General features: G+C 35.5%; 1 protein-coding gene across 8 annotated transcripts in view; it reads left to right on the plus strand.

Annotated features, from left to right (window-relative positions):
* Positions 1–13,933, plus strand: part of DIP-lambda (Dpr-interacting protein lambda) — a 442,761-nt gene that overhangs the window by 186,753 nt on the left and 242,075 nt on the right. Inside the window, exon 1 of one of the 8 annotated variants that reach the window (XM_070284582.1) lies at positions 5,774–5,906. The exons of the other annotated variants lie outside the window; for them this stretch is intronic. The gene's annotated coding sequence lies outside the window, so the exon portion shown is untranslated. Of the gene's footprint in view, positions 1–5,773; positions 5,907–13,933 lie in introns of those variants that run through there. 8 annotated transcript variants of the gene reach the window in all.

The following is a 13,933-nucleotide window of genomic DNA, read 5'->3' on the forward strand; positions in this document are numbered from 1 at the left end:
AATTATATTTGTATTTGGAAAAATCCACGACCATCGTCGACGCGGTACTGTCGACCTGTCAGGTTTCCATTTAAGAAAGAAACAACTGAATTGTCCATTGCCGAAGCAGAATACTTTGAAAAAAAGATTGACCTGCTTAAGCCCACGGTATTTCTAGAAGATCAGACAATTAAAATTGAACATTCTTTGCAACTCACGATGATTGATGATGTAAGGATGTGTCTTGGGCCGGGGTAAACCTCAGCGGCCCAGGATTCCTCTCGAGAAATATTTATATTTTAGAGACGGCCAGAACATGGACGCTGAATTTTTATGGAATTTCCTAGGGGCAAAATGGCAGCGAAAAGGGCTCGTTTCAAGGAGAAAAATCTGACTTGATGAAATGGGAAACTTGAACGGTCACCCTGGCGATGGACAGGTGCTCCTCCGTTTTTTTCTGCGTCCGCTCGGTTGCCCAGCAGCGGCGATTCTTCGACCGGTAAAATCTCCCGTCGCACAGTAGCGCTTCTCGAACAAAAGCCGTTGCAAAAATCGAAAAAAAATTGTCGCAAAAACGAATTTAACCATACTCATTCGACAGAAAATTTCCCATGGATTCAGAATCTGCTGTAAAATCAATTTTCGGATTTTCGGATTTTTGCATCATAAGAAAAAAAAGGGAAAATTTGTTGACTTTCAGGTAATATTACACAAAAACTATATTACCTATCGCCATGATTTTTGCTTTAAATAATAGACACATTCATAAACTGTAACTCAATCAAAAAAAAAGGGGAATTGGGTTAGGGCTTGCACAGGTAAATCGCTACCTGCCAGGTGTCCATTTTTTTCACTTTTTTCTGGCTAAATCTTTTTTGGCTATATCTTTTTTGGATGGGCTGAGCCACTATACACACTATAACTACGACCTTTGTGGATCTATTCTGGACCAAAATCAACTTACATCTGCTACGTCGAGCTGCGTCCCCGGAAATGCAACAGCATAAACCAAAACTACTCAGGGTTAAATATACCAAAATACCAACTCAGCTTCATACTAACCAAAAAATATACTAACTATCGGGTGGCGGTTACACTTTGAAATAAAAGAAATTTTTTTTTCAGTTCTCAAATTATTTTTATCTGAGCAAATACATAAAAATAAAAATAAAAAATTGAATAAAAAATATTTTAAAAAAATTGCCTTCATTGCAAAAAAAAATATTTTTTCACTTTGACACCCTATAAAAAGGCGAGTAAGTGGGCGTGGCACATTTTCCAGTACATATGTAAATTTTACAACAATTACCTGTGAAATGGCGTTTAAATTATGCAGTTATCTTGTTTTGTTCAAAAGTTATGATTTTTGCAAAGTAAAATGAGAAAAGGCGCTACTGTGCGTCGCCCGACGTGACCCAGCGGCGATGGCGGGCAAAATGCAGATCGGAAGGGAAAGGAGAGGGAAGAGGGAAAAATCTTTGAGCACGCGCCGGCGCACAGTAGCGCCGTTTCTCATTTAGCATTGCAAAAATCATATCTTTTGAACCAAATAAGGGAATCGAATAATTTAAACGGCATTGGACAGGTAATTGTTGTAAAATGTATATATGTACTGCATAAAGTACCACGCCCACAAATACGCCTTTTTAAAGGGGATCAAAGTGAAAAAATAATTTTTTTTTAATGAAAACAATTTTTAAAAAATATTTTTTATTTAATTTTTTATGTTTATTTTTTATGTATTTGCTCAAATAAAAATAATTTGAAAACTGAAAAAAAAAAATTTTTTTATTTCAAAGTGTAACCGCCACGCGCTACAGTTAGTATATTTCTTGGAATGTATGAAATTGTGTCGGTATTTTGGTATATTTCACCATGAGTAGCTTTGGTTTATGTCGTTGCATTTTCGCAGACGCAGCTCGACGCAGCCGATGAAAGTTAATTCTGGTCCAGGCAAGATCCACGGAACTTGTAGTCATAGTGTAGTCAGTGGCTTTCATTGGCGTCAGAAGATATAGACTACTTTAGGCAGAAAAAGGTGAAAAAATTGACACCTGGCAGGTAGCGATTTACCTGTACAAGCCCAAACCAAAGTGCCGTCTTTTTTGGGTTAATTAACAGTTTATGAATGTGTCTATAATTTTAAGTAAAAACCATGACCATTGGTTTTATGGTTTTTGTGTAATATTACCTGAAAGTCGACCATTTTACCTAATTTTTTTGGTATGATGCAAAAAACGAATGAAAGTTCAACTTTGAATGCTCATATCTTCTACAAAAAAAATCTTAAAATAGATTTTATTGCAGATTCTGATTTCTGTCGAATAAGTATGGTTAAAATCGTTTTTGCGAACATGACTTTTTCGATTTTTGCAACGCTAATTGTTCGAGAGGCGCTACTGTGCGTCGGTTCATAAAGTACTATTACATGGTCCTGCTATAATTAAAAATTGTTTAGTTTCAATTGAACAGCTTTCTGAGGAAGCTGCAGAGGCAAAAAATAAAGACCTTAAGGGGGTCTTCTCATTGGGCAACTATTTTTTTTCGATTTTTTTTTTTGCATTTATTTATAGCTTGGGATGTTGTGTATATGTCCCCAAAACGATTTTTAGAAACTCGAAATACTTTAGAAGATACACCCTTTTTTGTGAAGCAAGTTCTTCGCAAAATGAGCTTTTTTCAAACTTCAAACGCGTTTATCTCGAAACCACGTTTTTCGAACTGGCGGCCATGATATCTCCAGTTCAACTGAACCGATTTTCATGAAACAAAGTGAAATCGACGTAGAATTGTCACCATTCTCGGGTGACGGAACAGATTTTTTTAAAAATTTTTTTTCTATTTTTTTTTTACTCTAAACTACAAAAAAAAAGCCCGAAATCGAAATTTTTTTTTGAATGGCCGCCATTTTGTTTAAGAAAATAATAAAAAAAATCTGTTCCGTCACCCGAAAATGACATCAATTCTTATTATAACCCGTTTTTTTTTTCATTTCGGACGCTCCCGTCGGAATCTCCCGTCGCACAGTAGCGCTTCTCGAACAAAAGCCGTTGCAAAAATCGAAAAAAAAATTGTCGCAAAAACGAATTTAACCATACTCATTCGACAGAAAATTTCCCATGGATTCAGAATCTGCTGTAAAATCAATTTTCGGATTTTCGGATTTTTGCATCATAAGAAAAAAATGGGAAAATTGGTTGACTTTCAGGTAATATTACACAAAAACTATATTACCTATCGCCATGATTTTTGCTTTAAATAATAGACACATTCATAAACTGTAACTCAATCAAAAAAAAAGGGGAATTGGGTTAGGGCTTGCACAGGTAAATCGCTACCTGCCAGGTGTCCATTTTTTTCACTTTTTTCTGGCTAAAGTAGTCTATATCTTTTTTGGATGGGCTGAGCCACTATACACACTATAACTACGACCTTTGTGGATCTATTCTGGACCAAAATCAACTTACATCTGCTGCGTCGAGCTGCGTCCCCGGAAATGCAACAGCATAAACCAAAACTACTCAGGGTTAAATATACCAAAATACCAACTCAGCTTCATACTAACCAAAAAATATACTAACTATCGGGTGGCGGTTACACTTTGAAATAAAAGAAATTTTTTTTCAGTTCTCAAATTATTTTTATCTGAGCAAATACATAAAAATAAAAATAAAAAATTGAATAAAAAATATTTTAAAAAAATTGCCTTCATTGAAAAAAAAATATTTTTTCACTTTGACACCCTATAAAAAGGCGAGTAAGTGGGCGTGGCACATTTTCCAGTACATATGTAAATTTTACAACAATTACCTGTCAAATGGCGTTTAAATTATGCAGTTATCTTGTTTTGTTCAAAAGTTATGATTTTTGCAAAGTAAAATGAGAAAAGGCGCTACTGTGCGTCGCCCGACGTGACCCAGCGGCGATGGCGGGCAAAATGCAGATCGGAAGGGAAAGGAGAGGGAAGAGGGAAAAATCTTTGAGCACGCGCCGGCGCACAGTAGCGCCGTTTCCCATTTAGCATTGCAAAAATCATATCTTTTGAACCAAATAAGGGAATCGAATAATTTAAACGGCATTGGACAGGTAATTGTTGTAAAATGTATATATGTACTGCATAAAGTACCACGCCCACAAATACGCCTTTTTAAAGGGGATCAAAGTGAAAAAATAATTTTTTTTTTAATGAAAACAATTTTTAAAAAATATTTTTTATTTAATTTTTTATGTTTATTTTTTATGTATTTGCTCAAATAAAAATAATTTGAAAACTGAAAAAAAATTTTTTTATTTCAAAGTGTAACCGCCACGCGCTACAGTTAGTATATTTCTTGGAATGTATGAAATTGTGTCGGTATTTTGGTATATTTCACCATGAGTAGCTTTGGTTTATGTCGTTGCATTTTCGCAGACGCAGCTCGACGCAGCCGATGAAAGTTAATTCTGGTCCAGGCAAGATCCACGGAACTTGTAGTCATAGTGTAGTCAGTGGCTTTCATTGGCGTCAGAAGATATAGACTACTTTAGGCAGAAAAAGGTGAAAAAAATTGACACCTGGCAGGTAGCGATTTACCTGTACAAGCCCAAACCAAAGTGCCGTCTTTTTTGGGTTAATTAACAGTATGAATGTGTCTATAATTTTAAGTAAAAACCATGACCATTGGTTTTATGGTTTTTGTGTAATATTACCTGAAAGTCGACCATTTTACCTAATTTTTTTGGTATGATGCAAAAAACGAATGAAAGTTCAACTTTGAATGCTCATATCTTCTACAAAAAAAATCTTAAAATAGATTTTATTGCAGATTCTGATTTCTGTCGAATAAGTATGGTTAAAATCGTTTTTGCGAACATGACTTTTTCGATTTTTGCAACGCTAATTGTTCGAGAGGCGCTACTGTGCGTCGGTTCATAAAGTACTATTACATGGTCCTGCTATAATTAAAAATTGTTTAGTTTCAATTGAACAGCTTTCTGAGGAAGCTGCAGAGGCAAAAAATAAAGACCTTAAGGGGGTCTTCTCATTGGGCAACTATTTTTTTTCGATTTTTTTTTTTTGCATTTATTTATAGCTTGGGATGTTGTGTATATGTCCCCAAAACGATTTTTAGAAACTCGAAATACTTTAGAAGATACACCCTTTTTTGTGAAGCAAGTTCTTCGCAAAATGAGCTTTTTTCAAACTTCAAACGCGTTTATCTCGAAACCACGTTTTTCGAACTGGCGGCCATGATATCTCCAGTTCAACTGAACCGATTTTCATGAAACAAAGTGAAATCGACGTAGAATTGTCACCATTCTCGGGTGACGGAACAGATTTTTTTAAAAATTTTTTTTCTATTTTTTTTTTACTCTAAACTACAAAAAAAAAGCCCGAAATCGAAATTTTTTTTTGAATGGCCGCCATTTTGTTTAAGAAAATAATAAAAAAAATCTGTTCCGTCACCCGAAAATGACATCAATTCTTATTATAACCCGTTTTTTTTTTCATTTCGGACGCTCTGGAGACCCTGAATCGTGGCCGCCAGGACGACATCTTTTTTTTCGACCACCAAGTTTGAAGTCTCATTGCTCTTTGAACAACCCTCGTATCGAGGCAAGAACAACTTTTTTAGTTACTTTGAACATTTTTGAATACAATAAAAAAAAAAAGTTTTCAATTATTCTTTGCGTTTTCAAGTAAGAATTTTTTTAAAAAGGGTCCAAAAAACGGCTTTTGAATGAGAAGACCCCCTTAAGTTATTTAGGCTAAACCATACGCGGACAATGTCAAGGGTCCTGACAAATATCGATTTATTGAACAGGTTACTTTTGAGTTCTGATCCTTTTATTGCGGGCCAAAGAAAACTACAAAGCAAACCAAAATCCAAGCTACTTAAATCAGCTATTGATTTACTGGATGAAACTATGTAACTATGTATTAAAGGGTAAGCACATAAATTTAAAAAATTTATTTATTTTATGTTCGTTTTTGTTAATTACATTTATAATTTCTGTCATTATTATTCATTATTCATTATATCCAAAGTATTGTTGCATCAAAATAAAAAACAATAGTTTTTCATATAAAAACTGAATATCAGACCGATTGTTTATATGGCAGCTATATGATATAGTTGCCCGATCTGGCTGATATTATTATGATTATTTTAGGATAAATATAAAAAAATTTTGTGCCAAGTTTCAAGTCTCTACCTCAACTAGAAGTATTTTTGGCCGCTCTCCCCATACAAGCCGGACCACTGTGCACCGACCGGAAAAGGTAAACAAAAACAAGAAAGGAAGCTAACTTCGGCACGCCGAAGTTTGTATACCCTTGCAGATTGGTTTTGATGTTTATATTATAGATTATAATACTGACAACACTCACAAAACAGAGTTTCATTACATTTTACCTATACTTATTATGTTTACAGTTTGACAGTTACAGTTTTACATTCCCAGCCTTACATTTTCTCTACATTTACCGATCGCTCCTATGGCAGCTATATGATATAATTGTCCGATTTTTATGAAATTTATACCATAATTCTATAATAATAAAAAAAGCTTATATCTCAGAGTAGATGAAAATACGTTGAAAAAAAACGAAGGTTTCATTTATATATATATATATATATATTCATATGGCAGCTATAAGATATAGTCGTCCGATTTTCAAAAAAATTTTACCAAAAATCTGGAATAATATAAAATGGCTATATCTCAAAAATGATGCAAAAATATAAAAAAACACCCAAGTTATAATTTTTTTTCTAAAAATTTATCGAACATTTGTATAGCAGCTATATGATATAGTCGTCCGATCCGGCCCGTTCCGACATATATAGCAGTGAGAGCATATAGAAGACTATATGCAAAGTTTCATTCAGATAGCTTTAAAACTAAGGGACTAGTTTGCGTAGAAACGGACAGACGGACGGACAGACGGACAGACGGACAGACGGACATGGCTAGATCGACTCGGCTGTTGATGCTGATCAAGAATATATATACTTTATAGGGTCGGAAACGTCTCCTTCACTGCGTTGCAAACTTCTGACTGAAATTATAATACCCTGCAAGGGTATAAAAACGGCCGCCATTCACGGCGTATTATTATGAATTTCTGAATTCCTCGTCGAAGTATTATTGCATAAATAAATGCAGAATCCTTTAAAATTATGTTTTTAACCTATAATGCTTAAAATTTTTTTAATTATTACAAAAAAAAAATAATTTTAATTAATTTTACAGCGCACATTGGGCCAGCGAGCCGATAGTTCGACGAAAATTAAGTTTTAAAGCTAGGTTCTTCAAATTTGGTACATATATTAGTGTCGATTCACATAAAAACTATATAAGTTTCAGACCGATCAGACCACGCCTTCCCTAGCCACCCATATATGATAGGTTTCCTCTTATTGATATTTGTACGGTAATAAATAAATTAAATTCAACAAATGTTTTAAATTAATTTTTTTAACACAACCTTAATATTAATAAGTAAAAAATAACAATGCATTCAAAATGAATATAAATAAGTATTTTTCATTTTAAAATGTTCCTAACAGTCGTCTTCTACGTCAAGTTCTATTGAAAACGGATTTTCAGAGTCAGAATCTAAATCACTATCACTATTGCTCCGTGCTTAAGTCGAGTTCTATCAGTTCATCATAAATCCAACTCGTTACGGCAGATGCTCTATGATTGTTTTCTATATAGACATCAAACAGTTGCGCATAGGTGATCTCAAACACAGCTACAATATGTCGAATTTATATATATAAGGGCAAAAAGATGCAAAAAAGCTTAATAAAATTAGTTTATATACACTTTGCACTTTAATGACACATAGTTACTTTTTGGCACAAGTTGGCACAAAATTTGTTATAGTCTACAACAGATGGGTTACCAGGTTAGCTTTTTAATACTTTTGGACAACACAAATAAACGCACACAAAGAACACATTAACAAACAAACAAATTTTTTTTGTACATATTTTATTTACAATCTGTCTAGTGACAATAGGTAAATTTTATAACTAATATTTACATAACAGGAGTAGTAGATGTCCAGTGAAACCTACTACTAAATCTAGTTTATTGTTTACATGTCTTTACCTATCAGGGAGATCAAGAAAGTGAAATCTTTTGAGTCTTCTTACTATTAGGCTATTGTCTACGAGACCTAGGGCTAAATTATTTTCGTGATTGTGAAGTCTTGCTGTATATTTCGTACTATATTTTTTAATTTCTTCTCTTATTGTTGGAATATTTAGATCTTTGTGAATGTTTGCGTTTGATACGTAAAATGGAGCGTTAACAATTTGACGCAATGTTTTTGATTGATAGCGCTGCAGTATTTCAATGTTAGAATTGCTAGCTGTTCCCCAGAGCTGTATACCGTAGGTCCAAACAGGTTTCAAAATAGCTTTGTAGAGGAGAACTTTGTTTTCTAAAGTAGCTGATGATTTTCGACTTAGCAGCCAGGACATTTTTAGTGCTTTCAGTTTGAGCTGTTGACTTTTCGCTTTTATGTGGTGTTTCCATGTTAATCTGCGGTCGAGGTGCATGCCAAGATACTTCACACAGGTATCTTGTGGAATTGCTGAGCCGTTCAGTGTGACATTTGGACAGTTTCCTGGTCTTAGTGCAAATGTTATTTGGACAGATTTCGAAGAGTTGATTTTAATTTTCCAGCGAAGAAACCAGGCTTCAATCAGATTGAGCTCACATTGTAAGAGGTTAGATGCTTCATCTCTAGATGAGCTTGTTGCCAGAATGGCTGTATCGTCAGCGTATGTTGCAACGGTGCAGTGGTTGGTTACTGGCATATCTGCCGTATATAAAGTGTAAAGGACTGGTCCCAGTACACTTCCTTGAGGGACGCCTGCGTTTATGAGAAGTAGCGATGATGCGTCACCTCTCTGCTGAACGTAGAAGCATCTTTTAGACAAATAGGATCTCAGTAATAAATAGTATGGTGCAGGTAGCCATTTCTTTATCTTGTAGAGTAATCCATTGTGCCAAACACGATCAAACGCTTGTTGAACATCAAGAAATGTGGCAGTACAGTATTTTTTATTCTCAAATGCGGTAACAATTTCATTGATAACCCTATGACATTGCTCAGTAGACCCATGGCCTCTTCTGAATCCGAATTGAAATTCAGGAATGATGGCAAGTTCGTCCAAAATTGGTAACATCCTCTTCAGAAGAATTTTTTCAAATACTTTCGAGAATATTGTCAACAGACTAATGGGGCGGTAAGATGATAGTTCAGTTTCTGTCTTGTTTGGCTTCAGGATCATAATTATTTCTGCACATTTCCATTGACTTGGGAAGTGGTCTAGCCTGAGAATAGCGTTGAATACCAGAGTGAGAAACCGTATGCATTTTGGTGGAAGAGTTTTAAGAGTGATACCGTCTATCTTATCCGGGCCTGGTGATTTTTTGTTGTTTAAGCATTTAATTTCAGTAACGACTTCATTAAATTGGATACTTTTAGTAGGCAAGCTCATTTGACAGGGTGACTCAAGAAAGTTTTGCACTTCAGACTCTGTTATAGTATTATTTATGTCGTTTGGCTGGAACACAGAGTGCAAGTGTTCTGCAAATGCTTCAGCTTGTTCATCATCAGATCTACACCAAGTCCCATTGCTTTTGCGAGTGACTATGTTCCTTTTTGCTGGTCTCTTTAGGTATTTAGTTGCTCTCCACAGGTTATATTCCTTGTTGCAGGAATTCGGGTCTAAGTTTCTCAGATATGCAGCTAGAGATTCATTTCTTAAGTTTGACAGCAGTGGTTTAAGCTCAGATGCAGCTTTGTTGTATAACCTTTTATCTGCAGGATAGTGGGTTTCTTGCCAACGTTTCCTCAGGTCTCTTTTATGTTGAATTTTTTCTCGAATTTCGGTAGATAGGTACAATTGGTTTGGTTGTTGATTTCTGTGAGTGTGATTCGTATTTATGTAGCTTGCTTTGTGAATTATATTTGTAAAAAGCTCCACGGCATAGTCAAGGGAAATGCAAATCCGTAAGAATTTTTCGGAAGTGAAAACTAGAACAGGTCAGGGAAATCCGAATCCGAATAAATTTTGCGGAAGTGGAAACTAGAAAAGGCCTGATAGTGTAGTTGCCGGCTCTGTCCAGCTTTAAAAGTTATAGACTAAGAAAATATGGTGAATAAAGTGGACACCTGGCAGGTAGCGATTAACCCGTACAGCCCAAACCAAAGTGCCGTTTTTTTAGGTTCTTTAACAGTTCCGACTCACATCAGCTGGCCAGAGGCAAGGAATTCGGATCATTCGGATAAATCGAATGTTTTTAGCTGTGCCAAAGATGTCATTCCGTTTCATGCTTAATTCATTCTCACTCATTCCAATCAATGTCTTATTCTGCGAGACTCTACACGTACTCATATAAAGCCTAGTACTCTGACGAGAAAAACCCGCTGTCTAAATTATAGGGTCTTCCCACACAACATTAAAGCACATTCAACATCCGTTGAACAAACGGTCCATAAGGTTTTGCCGTTCCGAATTTTCCCAAATGGACCGGCGTTAGATCAACATTAAAATCTAACCACGGTTTGTTTGGCGATAGTTAGGCGATAGTTTTTCGGTGCAACTCTGATTCTTCTTCTTAATTTGACCATTCACCACGAAAATGTAAACAAACTTGGCGAGGAACAAATGAGATATGGAATTTAAAACGTGGCGCCAAAGCTACAAGCATGCCCAAAATAGTTGTTGGCGTTTTTTCTGTATATTTTTGCCCCAATATGTCCCCAATTGTTACTATTTAATATAAACCGCCTGCCTCTACCTTATTTTAAAGATTTTGGATGCCTATACCACCTATAGACACTCTTCTGGGAATTTGCTCTTTGTTAGAGAAAAATCATTAGAAAAACTAAAATTCCTTGTCATTTAATTCATTTAAATTTATTGCGGATAAATACTGACGCAATCTGTGCCTTTTCCTGTTGTACAACAGCCAAAATAGTTGGTAAATGCTCCATTTCAAATTTGCAACTGCCAATTCGACAGCCTTTGTTTACGTTTTCATGAGCCACAGCTGATCGATCAGCTGTTCGGATGCCAGATGCACTTTGACGCTCTGTGGGAACACGAGTTTCGCATCTGCGAAAAATCCCAAACGTTCCTCACAAATGTGCTGGCATTAAAATGTCCTTTGTGGGTTAAATTCCATATTATGGGCTTCCCCTTGACAGCCCCTATCAATGCCACCTTTTTCCTTCAACTTTCCCTCCATTAGGGGTGTCTAAATAAATCAAATGAATTATTTAGACAGCTCGATATCAGCTGTTTACTATCTTGATCTGGCAACGCCATTCAATTTTCGCAGGCTTCATTTTCGTCGGCAGAGTACCGGAAAAAACGACGTGGCTAAAAGTTCTTCTTCTTCTTTTTTCGACACCGTTTTTTTATATGGAGTTTGGCCGCTGTCTAAATTTATACAGCTGATTTTTCTCGTCAGAGTACTAGGCTTAACCCTAGACGGTCATGCTTCGTCGATTCGACGACGCAAAATCACAAAAGATCGAAAAATGAAGAAAAGGTTTTTTATTTTTTGTTTTTAAGTATATTCTTAACATGAAAATCAGGGACCGTAAATAATGATTATTGTCGCTATTTTTAAATGAATAAATCAATCACTTCCAATCAACATAAAACAAGCATGACTAGCATGTTTTTATCCTTTAATACTGTCTTCCCACACAGCACATTTGTGAGGAACGTTTGGGATTTTTCACAAATGTGAAACTCGTGTTCCCACACAACATTAAAACACATTTAGCATCCGAACAGCTGATCGATCAGCTGTGGCTCATGAAAACGTAAACAAAGGCTGTCGAATTGGCAGTTGCAAATTTGAAATGGAGCATTTACCAACTATTTTGGCTGTTGTACAACAGCAAAAGGCACAGATTGCGTCAGAATTTATCCGCAATAAATTTAAATGAATTAAATGACAAGGAATTTTAGTTTTTCTAATGATTTTTCTCTAACAAAGAGCAAATTCCCCGAAGAGTGTCTATAGGTGGTATAGGCATCCAAAACCTTTAAAATAAGGTAGAGGTAGGCGGTTTATATTAAATAGTAACAATTGGGGGCAAAAATATACAGAAAAAACGCCAACATCTATTTTGGGCATGCTTGTAGCTTTGGCGCCACGTTTTAGATTCCATATCTCATTTGTTTCTCGCCAAGTGTGTATACACTTTCGTAGGGATGGTTAAATGTTCAGAGTTGCACCGAAGAACTATCGCCTAACTATCGCCAAACAAACCGTGGTTAGATTTTAATGCTGAACTAACGCCGGCCCATTTGGGAAAATTCGGAACGGCAAAACCTTATGGAGCATTTGTTCAACGGATGCTAAATGCGCTTTAATGTTGTGTGGGAAGAGCCTATAATGATACACAATGAATATCCTTGATGATTTTTAATTTTTAATTGTTATATTTATTCTTCTATTGTTAAACATTATTTTTGGGCAAATAAATTAAAAATCACAAATAATCATTAAGCTTGAGCAAAAAAAATAAAAAATAAAAAATAATAATGATTATTTGTGATTTTTATTTTTTTCGCTTAAAATAAGAAGAACTTTTGATCCTTTAAGGATATTGCCAACATTGTCCTATGTCCTTATAAAGGGAACCTTGAGCAACAATTGGCAACAACAACAACAAAATGTATTTTACCTGTGTTTGTTGCAATTATTTAATATAAGGTCAGCTGTTACATACAGAGCAGCAGCAGCAGATATACACAATTACCAAAACAATGATAAGAATGATAATGATAATGATAATCATCATAATGATCAACCAGTAGAACAATTAGGTACATTAATTTTCATCTGTATCAATCTGAAAATATGTTGTATTTATTATTGTTTATTATTTATATAAAATGAATTTACTAACCTTTTTCTTCAACTGCCACAGTTGGCGAAAACGGAGCTTAATAGGTTCTTCCCACACACCGTCAAAGCGCATCTACCGTCCGTTGAACAAACGGTCCATAAGGTTTTGCCGTTCCGAATTTTCTCAATTGGACCTGCATCAAAGCGCATCAAAATGTAACGACCGTTTGTTTGGCGATAGTTTTTCGGTGCAACTCTGAAAATTTGACCATCACTACGAAAGTGTATACACACTTGGCGAGAAACAAATGAGATATGGAATTTAAAATGTGGCGCCAAAGCTGCAATCATGCCCAAAATAGTTGTTGGCGTTTTTTCTGTATATTCTTGCCCCAATATGTCCCCAATTGTTACTATTTAATATGAATCGCCTGCCTCTACCTTATTTTAAAGATTTTTGATGCCTATACCACCTATAGACACTCTTTGGGGAATTTGCTCTTTGTTAGAGAAAAATCATTAGAAAACTAAAATTCCTTGTCATTTAATTCCTTTAAATTTAGTGCGGATAAATTCTGACGCAATCTGTGCCTTTTCCTGTTGTACAACAGCCAAAATAGTTGGTAAATGCTCCATTTCAAATTTGCAACTGCCAATTCGACAGTCTTTGTTTACGTTTTTATGAGCCACAGCTGATCGATCAGCTGTTCGGATGCCAGATGCACTTTGACGCTCTGTGGGAACACGAGTTTCGCATCTGCGAAAAATCCCAAACGTTCCTCACAGATGCGCTGTGTGGGAAGACCGTATAAACAGCTCTGTGACCGAACAACTCAGCGCAAACGGTCTTCACCTTTACTTTCGTTGTTGTTGCAATTAATATATTTTGTCTGCAAAACGAACGCTTGTGAATGTATACCAACACATATGCAAAGAAATAATCCAATTTGAATAATAGAACAATTTAATTTTATTTTCAAATATTTTTGTTAACAAGTGTCATTTAGATTCCATATTCCATATAACAAAATGCTATTCACGATCGCAACTAATAGGGTCTTCCCACACAGCGTTA

The sequence above is a fragment of the Drosophila kikkawai genome, chromosome 2R (genome assembly GCF_030179895.1).
Source record: "Drosophila kikkawai strain 14028-0561.14 chromosome 2R, DkikHiC1v2, whole genome shotgun sequence".
Taxonomy (NCBI): Eukaryota; Metazoa; Arthropoda; class Insecta; order Diptera; family Drosophilidae; genus Drosophila; species Drosophila kikkawai.